Below are 10480 nucleotides of genomic sequence, written 5' to 3' on the forward strand. Positions count from 1 at the left end.
CGAGACAATACATTTCTGTTAAGATCCCCAGTCTGTGGTACTTTGTAATGATAGACTTAGCACACTCACGCAGATTTTGATTCCGGAAGTGGGATGAAGTTGTAACAAAGACTTAGTAAGTTGGGAGTGGCTCTGAGACTGGGTAATGGGGCGGGGGGGGGGGGGGAAGAAACTGGGTAATGGGTAAGGATGGTAGAGTTTTGAGATACATGATAGAACAAGCTGAGATTGCTTTGAGGGACTGTTGGATGAAATATGGACATTAAGTGTATTTCAGGTGAGGGCTCATACAGAAAAGAGGAGAGCTATAGGGAAAGACTTTATCATCTTAGAGAATCCATAGAGCATCATGAAAATTATGTTGCTAGAAATGTGAGTGAGGAGGGTGCTGCTGCTGAGGTAGCAGATGGAAATTAGAGGCATGTTATTGGAAACTTGAGAAACGGCCATCCTTGTTATCGGGTGACAGAGCATTTGCCCACACCATGTTCCAGTGTTTTGTGTTTGGTGAAGACTAGAACGCTCACATGATAAGCTGGGACAGATAAGCTGAGGAGATTTGTAAGCACAGTGTTGAAGGCAGGGCCTGGTCTCCCCTTGCTGCTCATAGTAAATGCCAGAGGAGAGCTGTAAATTAAAGAAGGTAGCGTGAAATGAGAAGAGACTAGCACGTGATGATTCGCAACCTTCTCAGCCTAACCAGGTAGCCTGCTTTGGAAAAAGGGCCAAGGGTGTGCCTGGAAAACCATCAGCTGGGAGCTTAGGCATGTGACACGTGGGTCCAATCGGCCATCTCAGCAGAAGCCAGGAATGGAGATATAGTTATGCAAGAAAAATGTGTGGAGGACCCTACTGTGCCATAGCTTGAACCCTTTGGATTGCAGGGAAAGCCAACAGGCGTCTTATTCTGAGAATTTGATGCTGGCTGAAAGGTGGCCAGCTAGAACTAAAGGGAAAGAGATGGGACAACACGAAGGAAGACTGTTGGGACTGCTGGGATTCGGCAGGCGAGAAAAGGGCCCCCAGATATATCTCACCGGGAACATGTGCTATTCTTCAGGAAAGGGGGCAAAGGACCCCACAGAAGGTTCAGTGGCTGGCAGGGCTGCCACTGCCAGTACAGACCCAGACGTGCAATGCCAGGGTCTCGAGAGCCATCTTCTCCTTGATTCCTGAGACCGAGGCTACCTCCTGGGTTCCAAAGGATAGGAACACCCGGCCTTCAGAAGACGGTACTGCAGCAGCCCTGGACGGGTGGGAGGCCGCCACTTCCCGTGGCAGAGAGTGCGGGGCTGCCACCCCTTGTGGGAGCAGAGCTCAGAGCCCAGAGCCAGAGAGGATTCTCTTCCATCCTTACGTTCTAATGTAATGTTTCCTACTCGGACCCAAACTTGCTCTGGACCCACGAACCCTTGTTTCCCTTTCCAATACCTTGATTTTGGAATAGTAATGACTGTCCTGTGCCTGTCCGTCCACTGTATTTTGGGAGCAGATAACTTCTTGTCTTCTGTCACACATTCTCAGCTGGGCGGGAATTACGCCTCAGCATTAATCATAGCTGGAAAGGCACCCTTATCTGGTGTACAGGATATTTAGATGAAATTTTGCCTTTGCATTGATGCTGGAATGGGCGAAGACTTTTGGTGACATTCACATAGGATGAATGCATTGTGGACATAAAGACATGAATTTGGGGGGCGAGAGGGCTGGCTCTTATGGATTGAACTTTGTGCTCCCATAATTGATATGTTGTATTCCTGATCCCTCATTCTTCTAAATGTGACCTTATTTGATGGTAGACCACTACCCTGGCATTACCCTGGTGGTCGTGTTCAGGTGAAGTCATTAAGGTAGGCCTCACCCAATAGGACTGTTGTCCTTAGGAAAAGGAGAGATTTGGAGTCACAGACACTCACAGAGGGAAGACCATGTGAGTAGATATTGTGAGAACGTGGCTATTTTAGGACAAATAGAATGACTTATGAAAGATGCTTGCCTCATAGCCCAGAGACTCACCCACCCATCAGACAATGAGTTTGGACCTCTAGCATCCAGGACTGTGACGCAATAAATGGACATGTCCTTTAAGTTGACCAGTCCCTGGTATTTGATGTAGCAGCCCCACAAAGCTAATATAAACATCCTTAAATCACCACGATTAAAACACCTATGACTAAGCCAGCAAGCAAAGGAAAACTAGCCGGTAAAGACTGACACCTCTTTCCCCCATCCCCACCACCACCGATCTCCAAGGTGGCACAACCAAGGAGGTCTCCTGTGGCTCACCTTGGGACAGCTTCTCACACGTGGGGCCAATAACTGTGTCTCAGAGGATGTAGGTCCCCCCATTGGCTGACTCAGAAGAGTGTGGGGCTTGAGCTGCTCTGAACAGAGTCTCCCATCATCCCCATGATGAGGTGTTGCACGTCATGAAATTTGAAGTTTCTCAAAAACAAAAGTTGGCAGCCTGAAAGGAACAGAGTCAGATAAGTCTGGATGTGTCAGAATAGTAACTTCAGTTTCCAGGGAGCCGGAATAGGTTTTCTTTCTTGAACTTCTGGATTTAGGTATTTCTGTACTGGGTTTGGGTCCTTGCTTCTGTTTTCCAATGAACTGCAATGAATTCCAGTGAATCCCAATGAATTGAATTAATATGAGTAGTGCTTAGAAGAAATTGACTTGGGGGGCACCTGGGTGGCTCAGACGGTTGGGTGTCTGCCTTCAGCTCAGGTCATGATCCCAGGGTCCTGGGATTGAGCCCGGCATCGGGTTCCCTGCTCAGTAGGGAGCCTGCTTCTCCCTCACCCTCTGCTGCTCCTCCTGTTTGTGCGCTCCCTCTCTCTCTCTCTCTCTCTCTCAAATAAATAAATAAATCTTAAAAAAAAAGACGAGAGCTTGACTTGGGTATGCTTGTCCTATTAATACTATTTTCCCGTGTCGATGCTTATGATGTATTAGCGAAGCAGGAGCCCTTCCCTTATATCATCTTCTTAGTAACCACAGCATTAGACCACGATTGCTCCCCAGGGACATTTTTCCTGACTCACCCACTGAAGCGAATAGTCAGATGTATTCACTTTCCACTCTGGACTTCAACATCGAACCCCATTTTCTTCCTCTTTCCCAGATTTCGTGTGTGTCACTCACACTTGCATTCCCAGTCTTCCAACCACAGCCCAATTTAGGTGCATTTTAACCTTGTTTTCCTAGTGCTCCCATTGGATCGGAAATTACGGATGCAAAAGAGCCCACGTGTGCCCTCCCTCCCCGACACACATCACACATATCCTAATGGATTCCCATTCTTTTTTTTTTTTTTTAAGTTTTTGTTTTAATTCCAGTTGGTTAACGTACAGTGTTATCTTAGTTTCAGGTGTACAATATAGTGATTCAACAATTGCGTATATGACCTGGTGTTCATCAGGACAAGGACCCTCCTTAAACCCCATCACCTGTTTATCCCATGCCCCCCAGCCCTCCTTCCCCCTGGAAACCATCAGTTTGATCTCTATAATTAAGAGTCTGTTTCATGAATCCTCTCCCCTATCCCTCTGTCTCTCCCCTCCCCTCACTTTGCTCATTTCTTTTGTTTCTTAAATTCCACATGTGAGTGAAATCCTACGGTATTTGTCTTTCTCTGGCTGACTATAATCCTTAGCATTATACTCTTTAGCTCCTTCCATGTCACTGCAAATGGCAATATTTCATTTTTTTTATGACTGTATAATATTCTATTGTTTATACTTATGCCACACCTTCTTTACCCACTCATCAATCGATGGACACTTGGGCTGCTTCCATATCCTGGTTATTGTAATTAATGCTGCAGTAAACATAGGGGTGCACGTATCCCTTTGAATTAGTGTTTTTGTATTCTTTGGGTAAATACCCTGAAGTGGGATTGCTGGATGTAGGGTAGTTCTATTTTTTAACTTTGTGAGGAACCTCCATACTGTGTTCCACAGTGGCTGCTCCAGTTTGCATTCCCACCAACAGTGCTCGGGGGTTCCATTTTCTCCACAGCCTCGCCAGTACCTGTTGTTTCTTGTGTTGTTGGTTTTAGCCGTTCCGGCAGGTGTGCGGTGACATCTCATTGTAGCTTTGATTTGCATTTCCCTGATGAGTGAGGTTGAGCATCGTTTTATGTGTCTTTGGCCATCTGGATGTCTTCTTTGGAGAAACCTCTGTTATGTGTTCTGACCAATTTTTTTTAAATTGGATTATTTGCTTTTTTGGTGTTGAGTCTTGTAAGTTCTTTTTATATTTTGGATACTAACCCTTTATCAGATATGTCATTTGCCAATATCTTATCCCATTCAGTAGGTGTCTTTCAGTTCTGTTGGTTGTTTCCTTTGCTATGCAGAGGCTTTTTATTTGGAAGTGGTCCCAGTTGTTTATTTTTACTTTTGTTTCCCTTGCCTCGGGAGACACATTTAGGAAACATTGCCATGGCTGATGTCAAAGAGGTTACCGCCTGTGTTCTCGTCTAAGATTTTTATGGTTTCAGGTCTCACACTTAGGCCTTCAATCCATTTTGAATTTACATTTGTGTATGGTGTAAGAAAGTGGTCCAATTTCTTTCTTTTGCATGTTGCTGTGCAGTTTTCCCAACACCGTTTGTTTCTTGCTTTGTCGGACATTCATGGACCATGTAGTTGTGGTTCATTTCTGGGTTTTCTATTCTGTTCCGTTGATCTATGGGTCTATTTTTGTGCCAGTACCCTACTGTTTTGATTACTACAGCTTTGTGATATAACTTGAAGTCTGGAATTGTGATGCCTCCAGCTTTGCTTTTCTTTCTCAAGATTGCTTTGGCTATTCAGGGTCTTTTGTGTTTCCATACAAATTTTAGGATTGTTTGTTGTAGTTCTGTGGAAAATGCTGGTGGTAATTTGGTAGGGATTGCATTAAATGTGTAGATTGCTTTGGGTAGGATAGACATTTTAACAATATTTGTTCTTCTAATCCGTGAGCATGGCATGCCTTTCCATTTCTTTGTGTCATCTTCAATTTCTTTCCTCAGGGTTTTATAGTTTTCAGAGGATAGTTCTTTCACCTCTTTGGTTACATTTATTCCTAGGTATCTTATTATTTTGGGTGCAACTGTAAATGGGATTGTTTTCTTAATTTCTCTTTCTGCTGCTTCCCGATTGGTGTACAGAAATGCAACAGATTTCTGTACATTGATTTTGTATCCTGCAACTTTACTGAATTTGTTTATCAGTTCTAGCAGTTTTTTGGTGGAGTCTTTCATGTTTTCTACCTAGAGTATCATGTCATGTGCAAATAGTGAAAGTTTGACTTCTTCCTTGCCAATCTGGATGCCCTTTATTTCTTTTTGTGGTCGGATTGCTGTGGCTAGGACTTCCAGTACTATGTAGAGTAAAAGTGGTGAGAGTGGACATCCTTGTCTTGTTCCTGACCTTGGGGGGAAAGCTCTCAGTTGTTCTGCATTGAGGGTGATGTTAGCATGGGTTTTTCATAGCTGTGGGTTTTTTCATGTTAGCTGTGGGTTGGTTTTTTTTAAGATTTTATTTATTTATTCATGAGAGACAGAGAGAGAGAAGGCAGAGGCAGAGGGAGAAGCAGGCTCCCTGCAGAGCAGGGAGCCCAATGCGGGACTTGATCCCAGGAGCCTGGGATCATGACCTGAGCCGAAGGCAGACGCTTAACGGACTGAGCCACCCTGGCGCCCTTAGCTGTGGGTTTTTATGGCTTTTCTTATGTTGAGGTATGTTCCCTCTAAACCTACTTTTGTTGAGGGTTTTTATCATGAATGGATGTTGTACTTTGCCAAATGCTTCTTCTGCGTCTATCGAAATGATCATAGGGTTCCTATCCTTTGTCTTATTGATGGGATGTACCATGTTGATTGATTTGCAAATATCGAGCCACCCTTGCAACCCGAGAGTAAATCCCACTTGATCGTGGTGAATGATTTTTTGCATGTGTTGTTGGATTCGGTTTGCCGGTATGTTATGGAGGAATTTGTGTGTCTATGCTCAGCAGGGATGTGGGATATTGACCTGGAGTGCTCTTTTTTTTAGTGGTGTCTTTATCTGGTTTTGGTATCAGGATAATGTTGGCCTCATAGAATGAATTTGGAAGTTTTCCTTCCTTTTCTATTTTTTGGAATAGTTTGAGAAGAATACGTATTAACTCTTCTTGAAATGTTTGGTAGAATTCACCTGTGAAGCCTTCTGGTCCTGGACTTGTGTTTGTTAGGATTTTTTTGTTTACTGATCCAATTTCTTTGCTGGTTATTGGTCTGTTCAAATTTTCCATTTCTTCCTGTTTCGGTTTTGGTAGTTTACATGTTTCTCGGAATTTAGCCATTTCTTCTAGGTCATTCCATTTGTTGGCACAGTTTTTCATAATATTCTCTTATAATTGTTTGTATTTCTGTGGTGTTGGTTGTTACTTCTCCTCTTTCATGTGTGATTTTATTTATTTGGGTCCTTTCTCCTTTTCTCTTGATAAGTCTGGCTAGAGGTTTGGCAATTTTACTGATTTCCTGCCAACCCAAAGAACCAGCTCCTGGTTCCATTGATCCGTTCTATTGTTTTCTTAGTTTCTATATTATTTATTTCTGCTCTAATCTTTATTATGTCCTTCCTTCTGCTGACTTTAGGTTTTGTTTGTTGTTCTTTTCCTAGCTCGTTTAGGTTTTATTTGAGATTTTTCTTGCTTCTTGAGGTAGGCCTGTAATTGCTATACACTTCCCTCTTTGAACCGCTTTTGCGGCATCCCAGAGGTATTGGACCATTGTATTTTCATTTTCATGTGTTTCCATGTGCTTTTTTTATTTCCTCTTTTATTTCCTGGTTGAACCATTCATTGTTTAGTGGCACGTTATTTAACCTCCCTGTATCTGTGGTCTTTCCAGATATTTTCTTGTGGTTGACTTCTAGTTTCATAGAGTTGTGGTCAGAAAAGATGCATGGTATGACTTTGATCTTCTTGAATTTGTTGAGGCTTGCTTTGTGGGCTAAGATGTGATCTATTCTGGAAAACGTTCCCTGTTTACTTGAAAAGAATGTGTATTCTGCTGCTTTAGGATGGAATGTTCTGAATATATCTGTTAAACCCATCTGGTCCAGCGTGTCATTCAAAGCCCTTCTTTTCTTGTTGATATTCTGTTTAGATCATCTGTCCATTGATATAAGTCAGGCGTTAAAGTCCCCTACTAGTATTGTATTATTATCGATTAGTTCCTTTGTGCTTGTTATTCACTGTTTTATGCATTTGGGTGCTCCCATGTTGGGCGCATAAATATTTACTATTGTTATATCTTCTTATTGGAGTGTCCTCTTTATTATTATATAGGGTCCTTCTTTGTCTCTTGTTGCAGGCTCTTTTTTTTTAATTGTGCTATGTTAGTCACCATACAGTACCTCATTAGTTTTTGATGTAGTGTTCATGATTCATTATTTGCGTATAACACCCAGTGCTCATCACAACACGTGCCTTCCTTATTACCCATCACCCGGCTCCCCCATCCCCCACCCCCTCCCCTCCGAAACCCTCAGATTGTTTCCCGGAGTCCATAGTCCCTCATGGTTCATCTCCCCCTCTGATTCCCCCCGTTCAGTCTTCCTTTCCTTTCCCTAATGTCCTCCATGCTATTCCTAATGTTCCACATATGAGTGAAACCGTAAAGTTTAGTTTGTCTGATACAAGTATTGCTACTCCAGCTTTATTTTGACATCCATGTGCATGACAGATGTTTCTCCATCCCCTCACTTTCCATCTGCAGGTGTCTTTAGCTAAAATGAGTCTCTTACAGGCAGCATATAGATGAGTCTTGTTTTTTTTAATCCATTCTGTCACCCTTTGTCTTTTGATTGGAGCATTTATCCCATTTCTTTCAAAGTAATTATTGATAGATATGTATTTATTGCCATTTTATTACCTGATTTGTGGTTGTTTCTGAAGATTTTCTCTGATCTTTTCTTGTCTTTCTCTCATTCGTGTTTTGCTGATTTTCTTTAATGATGTATTTGGATTCCTTTCTCTATTCTTTGCCTATTTATTAGTGGTTTTTGATTTGTGGTTACCATTAAGTTTGTATATTACCTCTTCTATATGCAGCAATCTATATCAAGTTGATGGTCCCTTAAGTTTAAACCCATTCTTGACTCCTCTGCTCCCCATGTTTTAGGTATATGTTGTTACATTGTAGTTTTTATTTATTTTTCTTTTTCTTTTTCTTAGAGAGGGAGAGAGTGGGGAGGGGAAGAAGAAGGAGGAGAGAGAGAATCGTAAGCAGGTTCCACGCCGGCCATGGAGCCCAACGTGGGGCTCGATCCCACAACCCCAAGATCAAGACCTGAGCCGAAATCGAGAGTCAGACGCTCAACCGACTGAGCCACCCAGGCGCCCCTGTGTTGCTACATTTTAAATCCTTTTATTTTGTGAATTCCTTGACTAACTTTTTACTGAAATACTCAAATTCTAGTGCTTTTGTGGTTTTTCTACCTTTATACTGTCTCTTTTCGTCTCTTCTTTCCACTCAAAGAGTCCCCTTTAATATTTCTCGCAGGGCTGGTTTAGTGGTCACGAACTCCTTTAGTTTTGGTTTGTCTGGGAAACTCTCTTTCTCCTTCTATTCTGAATGGTAGCCTTGCTGGATAGAGTCTTCTTGGCTGTAGATTCTTTCCTTTCAGCACTCTGCATCTATCATGCCACTCCCTTCCGGCTTGCAAACTTTCTCTTGAAAAGTCTCCTGCTATGGGGCGCCTGGGTGGCTCAGTCGGTTAAGCGGCTGCCTTCGGCTCAGGTCATGATCCTGGGGTCCTGGGATCGAGCCCCACGTCCAGCTCCCTGCTCAGTGGAGAGCCTGCTTCTCCCTCTCCCTCTGCCTGCCACTCTGCCTACTCGTGCTCTCTATCTCTCTGTCAAATAGATAAATAAAATCTTAAAAAAAAAAAAAAAAGAAAAGAAAAGAAAAGTCTCCTGCTAGCCTTTCGGGTTTTGGTTTTCCCTTGTAAATACTGTCTTCTTTTGTCTTTCTGCTTTTCAAATTTTCCTTTATCACTATATTTTGCCGATTTAATTACATATTTCTTGGCGTGGGTCTGTTTCTGTTGATTTTGATGGGAGTTCTCTGTGCGTCCTGGATCTGGATGTCTGCTTCCTTCCCCAGGTTAGGGAAGTTTTCAGCTATTATTTCTTCAAATAAATGTTCTGCCTCCTTTTCTCTCGCTTCTTCTTCTGGGACTCCTATAATGTGAGTGTCATTGCCTTTGATGGAGTCCCTGAGGTCCCTAAGTCTATTCTCGTTTTGCATAAGTCTTTTTTATCTCTGTTGTTCCACTTGATTCTTTTCCATTACTCTGTCTTCCAGGTCACCAATTCATTCCTCTGCTTCTTCCTCCTGCTGTTCATTCCATCAAACGTGTTTCTCATTTCGTTTACTGAGCCCTTTATCTCTGCTATGTTACTCTTTATCTCTGTGTTAAGGGTCTCACTCATGTCTTCCACTCTTTTCCTAAGTTCAGTGAGTATCCTTACTGATCGTTGCTTTAAATTCTCTATCAGGCATATACTTATATCTGTTTTGCTTAGATCTCTGGCCGTGGCTTCATCCCGTTCTTTCATAGGGGATAAAGTTCTCTGTCTCCTCGTTTTGTCTGCCTCTCTGTATCTGTTCCTGCGTGTTATGAAAGTCAGCTACGTCTTCTGCTCTTGAAAGTAGTGACTTTATGAAGAAGTAGTCCCAGAGGGCCCTGCAGTGCAGTGTCCCCTGTTCACCAGAACCTGGCACTTCAGGAGAATATCCTATGTGTGTTGCTTAAGCCCTGCTGTTGTGTCTGAGTCACTTTCCTTTCAGTGCAGTCATCTGCGCTGACTCTCTGCCTGTTGTGGGCTGTGCTTGTTCTCTGTGGTGTTACTGGGACCCAGGCAGGCCAGCTCTGGGGACAGGGGGATGTGCCCACCAGGGAACTTGGGAGCAAAATTTGCATTGGGCCACCAGTCCTATGCCGGATTCCCCCAAGCGCTGTGGTGGCTGGGTCTGTGCGTGGGGTTGGCCAGGGGCATGAGGCTGGGGGTGGCTCGAGGCAATGGCTGGGTGTAGCTGGGCCCTGCCCACAATGGTGGCTGCAGGTGCCCGGCCGGGCAAGGCATGACAGCTGGGCGTGGTTCAGCAGCTGGGCGGGGAAGCAGCTGTGCACCCGGTGGCTGGGTGTGGTATGCACTGCTTTAACAAAATTTGCCCTGAACCCAGGGCTGAGGCCAGCAGGCCTGCATTGGGCAAGTCCTCAGGAGAACTGGTGGGCATGGCACACTGCTAGCAGGTTAAGTAGCAAGTGTCTCTGCAGTGCTCACATGGCCCCGTGTTTATGCTGGGGGGCAGGGGAGGAAAATGGCACCTGCAGCTCCTTCCTCTTCAGAGAAGTCCCCCACCGCGCTCCAAAATCAGTATGAACGGTTCTGTCTCCCGTTTGCCCCTGGCATGGTGCAAACTGCCGTTTTTATG

The sequence above is a fragment of the Mirounga angustirostris genome, unplaced genomic scaffold (genome assembly GCF_029215605.1).
Source record: "Mirounga angustirostris isolate CCGP_5_RB_7025 unplaced genomic scaffold, mMirAng1.0.hap1 SCAF_11, whole genome shotgun sequence".
NCBI lineage: Eukaryota > Metazoa > Chordata > Mammalia > Carnivora > Phocidae > Mirounga > Mirounga angustirostris.